Source organism: Lactuca sativa, chromosome 9 (assembly GCF_002870075.4).
Source record: "Lactuca sativa cultivar Salinas chromosome 9, Lsat_Salinas_v11, whole genome shotgun sequence".
Classification (NCBI taxonomy): Eukaryota; Viridiplantae; Streptophyta; class Magnoliopsida; order Asterales; family Asteraceae; genus Lactuca; species Lactuca sativa.
The window spans coordinates 163,131,918-163,148,365 of NC_056631.2; the positions used below are offsets into that span (position 1 = coordinate 163,131,918).

Consider the following 16,448-nt stretch of genomic DNA (forward strand, 5'->3'; position numbering starts at 1 on the left):
GTGATCTTGGGAATGAACTCTGATAATTGTTTTATTTTGAAACTCCTCTAGATGTTGGATTAAATGTTAATGAATATTTTGAGCATAATAAAACGAAATTTTTACCCTTGATTTTTGGAATGTTACAATTGGTGCCTAGGACACATGGATACTGTGAACCATGACTCGCCTCAACCACTGATAACCAATTAATTGCTTGGGTCGCTGAACTGGATAGCTAATGCGTGCAAATAGCTACACCTATTTTTAATATTTATAACGTAACTGCCTTAACTAACTAATTGCACCTAGGCAGTGTATCTAGTCAAAATTATAGAATAGTTGGGTATGTCGGGTGTCGATCTCAGGGAACGGTATTGACTAATAATTTATCTACTACTAAATTAACCTAATTTTTAAAGCAAAGTTCGGGTTTTATCTGATTTTGCAAGACCAGACAAACTTAAATCACAAATTCCATCAATTAATTAAAACACTCATGTCTAGTTTGAATCCACTTCTTTTTTATGTTTAGCTAATAATTATGGATTATCATGTTGGTTATTATTATATTACTAATTTAAGTCTAACTTTACCAATAATTAATTAATTCATGTAAAACTATGTGTGGTCACACACAATTAAACACAGAACCAATTATGATTACGAATATGCTATGTAAGATTTATTATGCAACCGCAATTATGGTCATAATCTACGTTCTCTAGCACAACTAAATTTATTTACTTTAATTACTAACTAAGATTGGTCAATCATAGCTCTAGCAATTTAATGTTCAGTAAATCACTAGGTAAACAAGTTCATGCAGTTAATGGTCACTAAGCTATACAGAACATGAATTTAAGCAACTAAAGAAACAAACATAATCATGCTAGGTAACAATAAATTAAACACAAGCAATTCACCAACTAAATAAATCCATATAAAATTAAACTATTCATAAATTAGAATCTTCATCTAGCTAGACAAGAGTAGCTAGATTCAGTTGCTCATAATAGCAACTAACAAACAAACACAAACTAAATTGGCAAACATGTTCATAAGTATCAAATAAGTAAACTAAATTATGAACCTCCACTCTTTTGGTGTTGAAAACCTTTTTCCAAAACTTCTCCTCTGCTAAAAATCGTCTTCTGGAAACCTTCCAATCAGCCAAAAGTCTCCAAGTCGTAATGGGCAAGGGAATTTATAGTTTTCTCGAAAGTCGTGCTCCAAGTCGTGGCAGGAGGCTCCACGTCGTGGTTAGGGAGTTATATGTATCGGGCAAGGATTCCTTCTTCACGTAAACTTATCTTCTAGAATACTCGTGCCACGTCGTGGTCTTCTAGTTCATGTCGTGACTTCGGTTGAATCCGTAAATTTCTTCATCTTTTGTGCTTCAAGTCTCCAATGTTCCATATATTGTCACTTCTAGTCCCTTTCTTCGAAAATGCTTTATTTTGGCTGCAAATAACATTTTATCCTTGTAAGTACCATAAGTCTATGCAAATAACCAAAATATTAATAAAAATGTAGATCAATATTGCCTAAAAATATGTATAAATATGGCAATATCAAAATACCCCACACTTAGACTTTGTTTGCCCTCAAGCAAATCTACTTATTTAAACTTAATCCTTCATCACTAATATCACATAGAATAATCCAATTCCAATTCAGCCATTATGTCAAGACCTCACCGCATGCATTTGTGTCTATATTTTTATTAATGGACCTCCCCATACTCTAAATACTCACAATCTTCATAAACACTCGCTCACTTTTTTCGAACAATGCTCATTTTATGCAACCCTCCGAATCCATCTTTAGAAATCCTACTTAGCCTCAAAGTATTTTTGTAAAGCTACCCAAACATACATAAACTATAGAATTACAATTTTAAGATACCATCACTTGGAGCTCTTGAATTCTTCACTTTCCTTGATATTTGATCTTTAACTTCTTTTAATTCACTTCTTTCATGATTTTTGGCATCTTCAACTTTCAACTTTTAGAATTTTGATCTTTTGATCTTCAATCTTGACAGCTCCAAAAATTCTTTAACTTTTCACTTTTCGGTAACTTCTCTCTTTTTTTTACATGTATAACTCAATTTTTTCACTCAAAACCCTACACGCTTAAGCAATGGCGCTTAACTTCAACCTTTATTGGCTAAGACATAGCTTTTGTGGATAGATTTATGGTTTAGACTGCTAAACATATTGCATTCCTCAAACTAAGCGACGTTATGTTTTTGCTCCATGATTTCACTAAAATAAGGGAGGTCACAAATACACTATAACGTATATCGGCTCAACTAAACATTTAAGCTCTTATCGGATTATCCCATATAACACTAGCAACTACAGTTCAAATCATTACTACTAGATCTAATTAGTAAAAATTTTAAAATTTACCGAATTCTCTAGCAATTTACTTTTTCTACCCCCTACCCCACACTTATCACATACAATGCTCTCATTGTATGCATAAAACAAAGTAAAACAATAAAAGGGAGAAAAAGGAACAGACACCCCTGGGATAGCGGTGTGAACTGAACTCCAAAAGTGCGGATAAAGTGTGCATTTCGAATATGTACCTCTTCAAAATATGAACTTGGACTTGAACTTGATAGAGAAGTAAATGAGCCATCAATCAACAAATCGAAACTTCCAATCTTCAATAAGAGTGATGAAAATGTGTATAAGAATGTGGGAAAGCATACGCCACAGTATATGGTGGAGGAAACGAGCCATAATAGTCTTTAGAATGATCCTAAGAAGATACATGGAAAGCCATAAGGTAAAACACCAAATGGTCTTCAAAATGGTGAAAAATTTAGAAATCACGTCGTGATGTAGGATACCACGTCGTGGTGTTGAAAAAAACGTATGCATAATTTCTCATTTATACCAATCCACGACGTGGAAAAGAGTGCCACGTCGTGAAAACTGGGCCTTCAGAAAATAATAATATCACACTTCTTCTTGAACTTTGTACTTTGACCAATGTCTTAACGGGTTAAGACTCTTCTAATTCAGTATGTAAAGACACTTTCTAACTCTATCCTCTCTCTCTCTCTCTCTCTCTCTCTCTCTCTCTTTAACGCACCCCACACTTATGTCGAATTGTGGTCGCGACTCTTGACTTCTTAGACTCTAACCGATTCTTGACTTAAACAAACACAACTCATGACTCAACTTTACTCCTTCCCAAAACTCCTTAGCAAGCTGTAATCAAACAACCAAAAGAAAATAAAAGTAACATAATAATAAACCAAGTCTTACATCAACAAACCAAGTTCAAAAACACACAAAACAAAACCAAAAAAAACTAAATAGAAACTAAAAATAAGAAAATCAATCATCATCGCCATGTCCTTGTACTCCACTAGGTCCTTCTCCATCGTTTCTCGGGTTCCTAAGCTCCTCCCAAGTAGGTATGTACGGGCACTGCGGCGGCACGACAGGTGGTCGAACCACGCCCATGTGAGAAAACATGGCCTCCAACATCTGCGTGTTGTAATTCATCCCACCACGGAGATTATCCAAGTAGGACCTAACCCGACTTTGAAATGGGTCGGTGGACATTCCTTCCTCATGCTGTTGAGCAGCACATCCTCTCTCAAATTCTCCTCAGGCTCTAACATTTCGTCTACGGGGCCTCGCTGGAGTTGTTGCTCCTCCTCTTGCTCTCCATCCTCCGGGGGTATAACATAGCCGCCCCCGACATTTACCACCACCCGCATAACTCCCAAAACTTGACTTGACAATTCATTTTTGGGAAGACGTGTAAGATTCCGCACAAACTCATGAGACAATATACCATACGACCGAGCAAGGCGGGTGACCAAATGTCCACCCGTTATCGTACTCCCTTGCCTAGAACCGACCGCTTTCTTCCCCATAAATCTCGCAAGCATATATGGTAAATCACAACAAATCCCGGGAGTAATGATACTCCATATATAGAACAAGTTCTGATTAGAAACCTTATCACCATGGTGCTTGTAATTGATAGAAAAGGTGACAAGGCGATGAAGAAAACGATACACTGGATTCCGAATTTACGCTTCACTAGAGTCACGAGAAATGTACTCGTGATTTGAGATATTCCGCCAAAATTGAACATCCAACATGCTGGGAGTAAAATCCCGGACACAATCAAGTAGAAAAGGCACAAAGAATGGGGATTGAGTCTCCACTTCTGTATATAACCCCATGCACTAGGTGTGACAACCCAAGTTGTCCCGTTACATTTCCCCGTTACCGTTAACGGAATATTCCACTATATAAAAGTTTCGTTAATTAGAGGGCGTCAATTTAATAAACATTCCATTGGCTTACATTAACATGCCGTTAAGTCGTGATAAAAAGGAAATAAAAACACATCACACATTTCCATTTATTTGGAAAGTGTTAAGTTTTATTATTACGACCCCTAAATCGGGTGCGACCAAAAGCCCCGTTTAACGGTAGTACCGGGTAAAATTCCACTGAGCCCCGACTCGGAACCCTGTATAAAGGTGAGTGGAGTCCATTGGAGACTTTTTACACTTCCTAAACACTCTCTCTCTAGACTCATTTTCGCCCCGAATCCGCAACCAAACGCTTCCAAATTGTAAGTCCGCTTACCCTAGCCTATTCTAAACTTATTGATTCGTGTTTATAGCCCAAAAATCGTCCAAGAAGGCATGGAATAAGGAGTTTACGGCCCAGGAACACTCTAGGGCCGTAAACCCCTAATATGGTGCCAAACATGCCTTAAAACTCATCCTTAAGCTTAGAAACTATTAGGGGATTTAGCCTAGGAGTGTTTACTCATTTAAAACAATCAATTTAGGGGGTAAAAGAGAGTTTACGGCCCAAGCACAAGCTTAGGCCGTAAACACCTCAAAATCTTGTTAAAAGGCCCCAAAAACACTCCCAAACCACCCTTAGGCTTCACAGATAATTTAGGGACTTGGTATTGTGGGTTTAAATCATTTAAACACAAGGAAATATGGGGTAACATGGATTTTACGGCCCAAGCAAGTGCCTAGGCCGTAAACACCCCTTAGTCATGCCTAAATGTCTCAAAAACACCCCTAAAACACTCTTGGACTTAATACATAGATTAGGGGCTTATCCTTTTGGGTTTGGAACATTTAAACTCAAGGATTTAAGGGATTAAAAGGAGTTTACGGCCCAGACACATGTCACGGCCATAAACACCCCAAAACATACCCAAAAGATAGTTTTAATCCCCCAAAATGGCATCACACTCCATTATAAATTGCTAGAAGGGTATTAGGGGCTTAAAACCTTACTTAACTCAAAGAATGAGAGTTTACAGCCGTAAACTCCCATAGGAGTGTACCTAGGCCGTAAACTCCTATAAGGTGCCCTTAGAAGCCTTAAACCCACTCATGGCTTTTTGGAAAAGTACTTAGAATAATTCCATGAGCAAGTAGAAGCCTTAAAACACCCTAGAACCCATCACCATGAGTTTACGGCCGTAAACTCATGTTGAGATGTCCCTGGCCGTAAACACAACTTTGGGAGTGTACTCTTGGATAGTAAGCTCCATTCCTTAGCCATACACACCCTTAAACGCTACCCGGGACACCCAAACACTTATCCAAAGTGTTTTCCGCTCCTTTGAGCGCGTATATTTGTTTAATTAGTATTAAATATACTAATTGTATGTGAACATATGTTATCATATGTTAAATAGGTTATTGTGTGTGTGTTCGAGTCCTTGCGTGACACCGAACGCCCAAACGACACCTTCGTCGGACCTACTTACACCAGGTGAGTTCATACCCCTGAATGAACCTTTTAAATGTTTTTACATGTTTTATAGGGTGGGATACAAGTTAAACATGCCAGTTATCACATCAATCACATGTGATTTATAACCCGCATGCACAAGATTTTACCACTGTACACTGTTTTACCGAGTAGGACACTATAATGGTTTTCAATTGTTTCAAAACTCTTACTTATACTGTTTTACCTAAATTTATTCTAAACTCGGTTATGAAAGACTTTCTAAGGTTTTTACAACATATTTTACAAAAGAATACAAATTGTGATTTTCTCCTGATATAAATGTTTTTCATCAAAGTTTCTCTTTTTCGACGTATACTTTTACTTGTTAAATACTGCTGCTTCGCTTATACTTATTTTATACTCCTACTCTGTAACGCTTTCACTTATACTTGTAGTCGCTTATACTGGATGGACGCTTATACTTATTCATACTCTTACTTAGAGATACAATTCTACTTCGCTTATACTTGATATCACCTCTACTTCACTTATACTCGATACACTTTTACTTCACTTATTGTCGTCTCTACTTCGTGATACGCTTATACTTGTTCGACACTCTTACTTCACTTGCGACCACTCCTACTTCACTTGTTAGACACTCCTACTTCACAGAGATCACTTCTACTTGATACACACTCAGTCGTAGTTAGATGTATGTATGTGCTTATATAGGTACATATAAGTAATGATTGAAAGACTTAGGAAGGCTCGTCTGCCCTATTTCCTTTTCTTCGTTGAGATGTGGTCTGGTGGGATCGGATAGCCGTCCGAAGGTCGTTTGACTCATTAGTTATATATTATGTATATGAGTGTGGACATATAGGAATTCTCTAGTCAGTTCAGTTAAGAGTCTCTACCTCTAGTCTACACTTACATTAGAAACCCACTATTGGGAAGTCTCTACCTCTAGTTCAGCACTTACACACTACCCACTATTTGGAAGTCTCTACCCACTATTTGGGATGCATCTTCAGGACACGGCCTTCTCCGTCGTCTAGTTGGTAACCAGAATCTCCTGTAGGGAGAGCGGACATTATGTGTATAGATCTATACGGGATTGACAACCCCGCACCCAGACTGCTAGCTATAGTCCCGGCCTACCAAGCCAACGGGTGACAAATGTCACATTTTAGACGCTTGTAGGGAATATGGTACTCTAGTCAGTACGGTTACGAGTATCTCGGGTTACCTTATAATTCATGGCTTTAAGGTAACGGTATTTCGCCAGCTATTTACACTGTATGCTGGTAACTCATTTTCAGAGTCACACTGTTTTGACCTTACAAGACGTATCTTTCATTTGATACTGTCTGGGGTCTGTCTCCTCTGTTTTGACCTTACAAGACGTATCTTTCATTTGATGCTGTATGGGGTATGTATCCACTGTATTCACAGAATCCACTGTATTCGCTGTGTTCACTGTTTTAGACCTCGCTAGACGTATCTTTCATTTGATATTATCTGCTGTCTATATTCACCGTTTTAGACCTTACTAGTGGTACCTTTCATTTGGTACCTTCTGGGGTCTGTGTCTCCACTTGTTAGACTGAACCAGGCGTGTCATTCGTTTGATACTTTCCTGGAGTCTATGGTTCCTTGCCTTAGTCAGCATTCCTCACTGCTGAGGCATATGATATTCCTTGATGTCGTTTGCTTTCCTCAATAATCAAATTCAGTATTTTGATAATGATAGCAACTTAGGGAAAACTACTTTTACCACACATCACTGACCAGTCTTGGTAGAAGGCTGCTTTTATTAAAGAAAATATAGGATTTTCTGGAAAGGACTCTAATACACTGAAATCTCTTAAACTATTACTTTATTAAGTTATTTGAATGAAATGTCACTAAATGCTTATGAACTCACCAGCATTTGTAAAAATGCTGATACTCGCTTTTCAAATAACTTGTATTCTCAGGTTAGCATTAGACAGGTACACCTCGGAGCTGTTGATGAAGATAGCTTAGTGCCATGCCGTACTTACTTATATTTACTTGTATTACTTTGATACCTTGTAATGTAACCATGTAAAACTATTACTATTAATGCAATGTTTTGTTGTACTTTGATTACTATATGCATGTGTTGTGATACTTGACATGACGTCATCCACCCCAGAACGTTTTTGCCGTTTCGGTTTTGGGCTGTGACACTAGGCGAACTCACGAAGATTGCATTCACGATAAACCCCACCTAACCGGAAAACTAACGCCCGATTGTAATCAAAATCCAGTCTTCTCCTCAAAACTAACAGTAGCAAAGAACTCTACCGACAACTCCTGGTAAACGGGTGCTTGAAGTGCAAACAGATTCCTCCACTCGTGACAAGTAAAATAAAAATCATTCCCTTCATACACCTTTGTCCAAAACGCTCCAATTCTGAAATCATACCCACACCCCTAAGGCAATTCCAATTCACAATGGGTGCTATTGCAAACTCCTGATTATATAGCCATCCCAACCGGTTTTGATAAGTCGTCAACAAGGACTGTGAAATGTTTTGCGGAAATCGATATAATGGATGAATACTTGCCACATCAACTGGGTCATTTTCCTGTTGAACAGCCCTTCTAGGTGCCATGCCTGAAATCAAAAATAAACCAAAACCAACAAAAACACCCAAGCATTGTAAAAAAAAAATTATGTTCACCCAGGAACCACATCGTGGTTCTGCTCTCCACATCGTGGGATGCAGTTGGGACGCGAACTGAGATCGGTCAAAACATAGTCCATATCCAGCCAATTTCACACTTGGGGTTTGTTCCTTCTGCTAATCTAAGGGCATTCAAAGTGAAAATACTAACCAATTTAACCAAATTGGGACATTTTTATTTCTAAGCAAACCCTAACCATAAAATGTATAAAATTAGGAGCAATTGAAACAATTAAAGGATGAAATACATACCAAATTGAGTTAGAAGACAAGAAAATGCAAGAGATTTAGAAGACAAATGAAGAAAATCGGCTTTGGGGGCTTTTTGCTTCTGTTCGTGCGGCAAGGAATAAAGAAAGGTAGGTCAAAGTGTTAACTTTAACTGGTCCCCTCCCCTCCCGGTGACTTTTTAAAGGCCACGTCGAGGAAGGCAATACCACGACGTGGCTTTTGTAAAAAACTGAATTGGTCAAGTCTAAATTAGTCCCGTATTCGATCTAAAACCACGACGTGGCGCATCAGCCCACGACGTGAATAACGTCTGAAAAAAATAATTCAACTAATAATAATTGTTTATTTTCATTGTTTAAACACCCCACATCTAATTTCTACCAATTAATAGTTTTTTAGATGATGACTTGATAAGTTTCCTAATAAAAAACTCAAAAACTAAAAAGAAAAGAAAATGCAAACCAAACTCGGGTTGCCTCCCGAGAAGCGCTTCTTTTTTATGGAGTCGTGAGCCGGACTCCGTGCTTCCTACGTTGAATTTTCAGAAGAGCCCACCACTTGGATCTTTTGTTCCTTGAAACGCCTCTTGTAAGCTTACACTCGACGAATATACGCATTTTTAGAATTCTCCTTTTTAGCCCTGACTTCGTTTTCATTGAGCTTTCGTTTGATCCCTTGAATCTTTAATCTTTCATCATTTTTAAGCTCCGTAGTATCCTTCTCCTTCTTCACCATTGGGCTAATCACCTTGGATGTAACCTCCTCTTCATCACTTGTCATGTCATCATTTTCTTTGCTTACCCAAGATGTTGCTGTTTTGTAAGCAAACACCTCGAACACAAGTGGAACTGAAGCTCTTGGCTTAGCGTTCTTAACTTTCTGAATTGTTTTAATTTCTTCTTCCATTAGTTTTTCCAATTCTGCAAGCTCGTCATCATCTTCAATATTGAACACTTCACCTTGAACATTATCTCCTTGGAAACCATCTTGTAGTCCAAAAGTTTATTCTTCATCACCGACCCTTAATGTGATCTTGGATTCTCGAAGATCGATAAGAGCGCTAGCAGTATTTAGTAGAGGGAGACCATGAATAATTGGGACATTAACATCCTCCTTCATGTTCATCACTACAAAGTCAACTGGGAAAACGAATTTCCTAATTTTAACTAGGATGTCTACTACTATCCCTTTTGGGTGAGTCACTGAACGGTTTTCCATGTGAACTGTCATTTTAGTACCCTTCATCTTCTAAATATTTAACTTTTGGTAAAACAAGAAAGGCATCAAATTAATGCTAGCCCTAGAATCGGCTAAAGTATATGTCTTCAACTTATTACCAAACTCACATGGAAGAGTGAGGCGTCCAGGATCTCCCACCTTCTTAGGTATATCTCCCAACACAGCCCTTAAGCTTTGTTCACTTAGAATTACCTTAGAATTCTTTTTCAATTCATGTCGATTGTCTATTAAATCTTAGAGGAACTTAGTGTATTCTGGAACTTTTGCAAGTGAATCAACAAAAGGAGCATTAATAGGAATCCCATTTATTTGCTTGATAAACTCCAGATGTTCCCTTTCTAGTGGACTAAGATTAGCCCGAGACGGGAATGGCAAAGGTGGTCGATATGGTTTCCGGATTTTCTGTTCAGAATGGGGCCACGACATGGACAGATAAGGCCAACGACGTCGTTTTTGTATTTCAGCAACATTTTTGTTCTCGAGTTTTGGCTTCTTCGGCTCTGGATCAGACTGATGTGGCTCCTCTTCTAGTGATTCCAGGAACTCAGAAATTGCCTCTTCTTCTGTATCAATGGCCATGATTTGAGATTGGATCTTCGTTTCAGGAATTTATGGAGACAATCTTTTATTAACCAAAGTAGAAAGTTGACCAAGTTAAACTTCAAGGTTATTGATGGAAGCTTGCTGATTTTTTAATAATGACTGGTGGTCAATCATCATAGCATGATGATTCTTCATCATAGTTCTTTGATCCTCCATTGCAGTGTGTCACACCCCCAAACCAGAACGGCGGAAACGTTCGGGGGCGAAGGACGTCATGTTCAGTATCATAACAGTTCATAGAAAGGAAAGTACACACCACCATACATATATAAAGGTTTTAAAAATGTTTACATCATTGTCTTCATTACATGCTCAAAAGATAAATGCATAAACATCTTTCAAAAGAAGTAAATAATGCCAGCACGTTATTCACCAAAAGTTGATTTCCAAACCTGCTTAACGATTCCCTGAGAATACAAGTTATTTCAAAGAAAAAGTGTCAACAATTAAGTTGGTGAGTTCATAAGTGATTTAGAACCATTGAATGCCATTCCAAAATGAGTGTATGTTTTCCAAGAAAATCCCATATTTCCTTACAAAAGTGTGAGATGCATGAGAATGTTGGTATTGAAAAACGTAGATAGTTGAACCAAGAAAATCCCTTATTTTCCTAATAGTTGTTTGTTTAATGTCCACAACTAACATTTTGAAGCAATCCACATGCTTTAGAAGAATTTTAAACATAGATTTAAATAATAAACCTATCAGAAGATTTCAGTTTGTTAGATAATGAATAACTGTAGTAACTACTCATTTATTATTCAAAAGTACTATAATAGTTGTGTATCTGATGAGTTTTATAACCATACTAAACATAATATGCCTGTAGCGATGTTCTTCAGGCGTCGTAGCGTTATGACAAACTGTCACCCCAAAAGACGGACTGTAGCTAACAGTCAGGGCACGGGATCATGACTTCCCGTATAGATCCATACACATTTGACACGTTCTCCAAACGGGAGACTCTGGTTATAGACAGGACTTGTAGCGATACCTTTTATCAAAAAGGCAGTGTTTGAAGATGTACACGTCTCATGGATTCTCAACTAAGTCTGTATTAAAGTGATAGTTTTACATGCAAAGTTTATCCTTTTTCACCATGTTTGACAAACATGAATCATAAGTTTTTAGAATATATGAAACGGTTTAGCAACGAAAGATACTTTGGAGTTACTAAATACTTTGTATAAATCTATTGCATGCAAAGTATAACAAGAGTTTTCACATAGTAGAACTAAATCACAAGTGATTCATTTGATAAAAAACGAGTAAAGTGAAATTCTATGAAATACACGATAATAACCGTATGTTTACTTGTATCCCCCCCCCCCCTAAAAGAGTATAGAAAGCATTAAAAATGTATTTAAAGAGTGTTTGTAGGGGTATGAACTCACTTGGAAGTTTGAAGATAGCGAGATGGAAAACCGGGCAGAGTTTCGTCTCGGGAAGCGGATCTTTCTCGGGATTCTCGGGAATCTCGGGAGTAAAATCGACTCTCGGGACTTGAGTAAAAATGAGCAGGGCTTCGGGTTTGAACGGGCACGGAAAACGAGGCAAAACGCAACGGAAATGAGAAGAAATGAGCAAGTTTTTCGGAAACCCTCGCACTTCTATTTATAGGGGGTCTGAGAAGCCTCGGTACGCAGGGCGTACGCTCATACGCAGCGCGTACGCGTACGTCATGCATGAGCAAGTCCTCGACTGCCTCGGCTTCGGATGGGACGGATCGGATGGGACGGGTCGGATGGGGCGGGTCGGTAGCTTCGCATAGGGGCGACGTGGACAGACCGAGACCAAGGCCTTCGGGTACGCGGGGCGTACGAGGGTACGCAGCGCGTAACCCGGATGAGGATGCTGACTCCTCCTTCGGATATTACCGGATTTTTGATATAAATTTATATATAATTTATTTAATAAACTTCAAAAAATCATATCTTCTTCATACGAACTCCATTTTCGATGGTCTTTATATCCATGCGTAGGTGAGACTACGCTCTACAACTTTCGTTTAGACTCCGTTGGCAAGTTCCGAAATTATTTTTATTATTTATTTATAAAATGACGTGATTAAGGAATTTCTTTAAAAATTCATAACTTCTTTATCTGACGTCGGTTTTTGCCAGACTTTTCACCGCTGAAATACCATTGTCGAGACCTTCGATTCTCGTTTAGGTCATTTCGGCCAAAAGTCGCTCGATCTCCGATTCGAGTTTTTAGCTGTCTGCTGCTAAGCCGAACTTGGAAAAATCTTAACTTCAATATACGAAGCCGGATTTGGGCGCTCTTTTTACGTATGATCATGGTTTAATGACATTTAAACTTAGAGGGAATTTAAATAGAACTTTTTGGACATTTTATTATCAAAGTTAATTTTATTAACTCAAAAGTGGTTACAATACTTGACTTTTTAGGTCATTACAAAGAGTTGAAATATCGGGTTGTTACACAGTGTCAGTAGTATCATGCCTTTTTTCTGAAGCTTCCATAAACTTCATCAACATGGTCTCTAAGTCTGGTTCCTTCTCAGCTGGTGGTTGCTCTCTTTGGTAGAATCCTCTGACAATTTGTCTAAAATTTTCTTCCTTTTGCATCTTGTATTCATCGTAAGGCAGCCACTCTTTCTTTGGTTTTCTCCAATCTTCATCGTATTTGTCCCCACTCGAATAGAAAACTTGAGCTTTCTTGTTCCCATATTCATCTGAATTGCAATGCTTTGTCAAATGAGGTCCACTACATCTCTCGCAACTAACTCGAATTGCATGAATTGATTGGTCCATTTGAGTCAATCTCCTATCCATAGTGTTGAGCATTTCCATCACAGCCGCCATCACTTCAGTTGGTACACCTCCACTGCCTTTGATTCCATCTTGCCTTGGGTTGTGGTATTCACGGGAGTGTTTTGCAAATTCTTCAACTAACTCCTTGACCTCCTTTGTATTTTTCTTTGTTAATGGCCCTTGCGAGTCAAGAATTTGACGTGTCATGACATTCACCCCATCATAAAATATTGACACTTCTTGTTGGATGTTGAGGTCATGTTGAGGACAATTCCTTAACAACCCCTTATAGCGTTCCCATGCCTCATATAACGACTCTCCTGGTTGTTGTTCAAAGTTAGCTATCGCCTTCTTTAGTTTAGCTATTTTGGATGGTAGGCAAAACTGATCTAGAAATTGCTCACGCATTTGAGCCCAAGTAGTTATTGTACCAGGTGGAAGTGCTTTCAACCAGTCTTTTGCAACTCCTTTGAAGGTAACTGGTGGCATCCTTAGCAAAACAATACTTCTCTCGACATTGGGGACATTGAAATAATCTGCAATGTCATTCACTTCATCCAAATGTTTGAAAGCATGCTCGTGATCTTTTCCATAGAAAGGTATATCCTTTAGTACAGTAAGGATATGTCCCTTCAGCTCGAAGGCAACAGTGACAGGAATTGTAGGGTGTACTAAACCCGGCCCCACATCCTCTTTGATACGTTTCTTGTAGTCTCCCATGGCCATCTCATCTATGTTCTCCATCTCGTTCTTCGGGTCGTTCTCGGGTTCACTAGTATAAAGTCCAAATTTTGTCTCTGATTCGTATTCTGATTCTTGTGGAATAGGAATTGGACCAAGTTCTTCAACTTTGCCCTTATCCTTTGAGGTTGAACTCGATTCACCTGTCTTCTTTCCCGACTTCCTCGAAAAGGCTGATTTTAGTTCTTGCAAAGGCGTCATCTTATCAGTATTTTTGTGAAGTGCAGACTCTAGATCGTCAAATGGTGGTACCAAAGGTGTGTTGGATCTCCTGGTCATGATCTCCTGCAAAACAAACAAAATAAAAACGTAAAACTAAACAAAAACTAAATAAAAATTTCCTACACACTGTCCACCACGTCGTGGTAAAGGCTACCACCTCGTGTTGTCGCAAAAAAACTAATAGAAAAGAAAACGCAGAAAATCTAAAAAAAAAAAAAAAACTAAACTCACGACGTGAACTTAAGGTTCACGACGTGATCCTAGTACTGGAAAAAAAACTAAGCTGAAAAAATAACTTTTTGCAGGTTTTACCCCACAAAAAGGATCGATCAACCTAAAGCAAATAAATCACAAATCAAATAAGCCGTTCCCCGGCAACGGCGCCAAAAATTTGATGCATGCAAATAGCTACACCTAATTTTAATATTTGTAACCTAACTACCTTAACTAACTAATTTCACCTATGCAGTGTACCTAGTCAAAATTATAGAATAGTTGGGTAAGTCGGGTGTCGATCTCAGGGAACGGTATTGATTAATTAATTTATCTACTACTAAATTAACCTAATTTTTAAAGCAAAATTCGGGTTTTATCTGATTTTGTAAGACCAGACAAACTTAAATCACAAATTCAATCAATTAATTAAAATACTCCTATCTAGTTTGAATCCACTTCTTTTTTATGTTTGGCTAATAATTATGGATTATCAAGTAGGTTATTATTATATTAGTAATTTAAGTCTAACTTTACCAATAATTAATTAATTCATGTAAAACTATGTATGGTCACACTCAATTAAACACAAAACCAATTATGATTATGAATATGCTATGTAAGATTTATTATGCAACCACAATTATGGTCATAATCTACGTTCTCTAGCACAACTAAATTTATTTACTTTAATTACTAACTAAGATTGGTCAATCCTAGCTCTAGCAATTTAATGTTCGCTAAATCACTAGGTAAACAAGTTCATGCAGTTAATGGTCACTAAGCTATACAGAACCTGAATTTAAGCAACTAAAGAAACAAACATAATCATGCTAGGTAACAATAAATTAAACACAAGCAATTCACCAACTAAATAAATCCATGTAAAATTAAACTATTCATAAATTAGAAGCTTCATCTAGCTAGACAAGAGTAGCTAGATTCAGTTGCTCATAATAGCAACTAACAAACAAACGCAAACTAAATAGGCAAACATGTTCATAAGTATCAAATAAGTAAACTAAATTATGAACCTCTACTCTTTTGGTGTTGAAAACCTTTTTCCAGAACTTCTCCTCTGCTAAAAACCGTCTTCTGGAAACCTTCCAATCAGCCAAAAGTCTCCAAGTCGTAATGGGCAAGGGAATTTATAGTTTTCTCGAAAGTCGTGCTCCAAGTCGTGGCAGGAGGCTCCACGCCGTGGTTAAGGAGTTATCTGTATCGGGCAAGGATTCCTTCTTCACGTAAACTTATCTTCTAGAATACTCATGCCATGTCGTGGTTTTCTAGTTCACGTCGTGACTTCGGTTGAATCCGTAAATTTCTTCATCTTTTGTGCTTCAAGTCTCCAATGTTCCATATATTGTCACTTCTGGTCCCTTTCTTCGAAAATGCTTTATTTTGGCTGCAAGTAACATTTTATCCTTGTAAGTACCATAATTCTATGCAAATAACCAAAATATTAATAAAAATTTAGATCAATATTGCCTAAAAATATGTATAAATATGGCAATATCAATAACCTTGCACCAACTAACAATAAATACAACCTTAATTAGCAATTAACCCAATAACCCAAAATCCGAGCCCCACTCCATAATCCAACTTCCTAAATGTTAAAAGACCATTTTACCCTTTTCTTATTTGGCCCAAAACCAAGGCCCAACCTACTTGCTCAAAAAAGCAATATGGCCCAACTTCCTAATTAGGCCCAAAATCATCATGGGATCAATTCAAAGAAAACCCATAGCTAAACCATGGCCCAAAATCCGAAGTGCAATGGCCTAACAAACCCTAAACCTTACAAGGCCTAAAACCTCCATTATGGGGAGTATGCCCTGCGTACCAGAGATGTACGCCTCGAGTACTCATCCATGAAGCATAACGTGTATGCGATCGATGCATAATTTCAACATCACACTGAGCGTACCTCCACGTATGCCCAACATACTCGCTAAGGAACCAAAAATCAA

General features: G+C 38.0%; 1 non-coding gene across 1 annotated transcript; it reads left to right on the forward strand.

The window, feature by feature from the left end:
* The first annotated feature begins 13,552 nt into the window (after positions 1-13,552).
* LOC111888209 (small nucleolar RNA R71) lies at positions 13,553-13,659 on the forward strand. The gene has a single exon (XR_002849115.1). It is a non-coding gene; the product is annotated as a small nucleolar RNA R71 (small nucleolar RNA).
* The last annotated feature ends 2,789 nt before the right edge of the window (positions 13,660-16,448 follow it).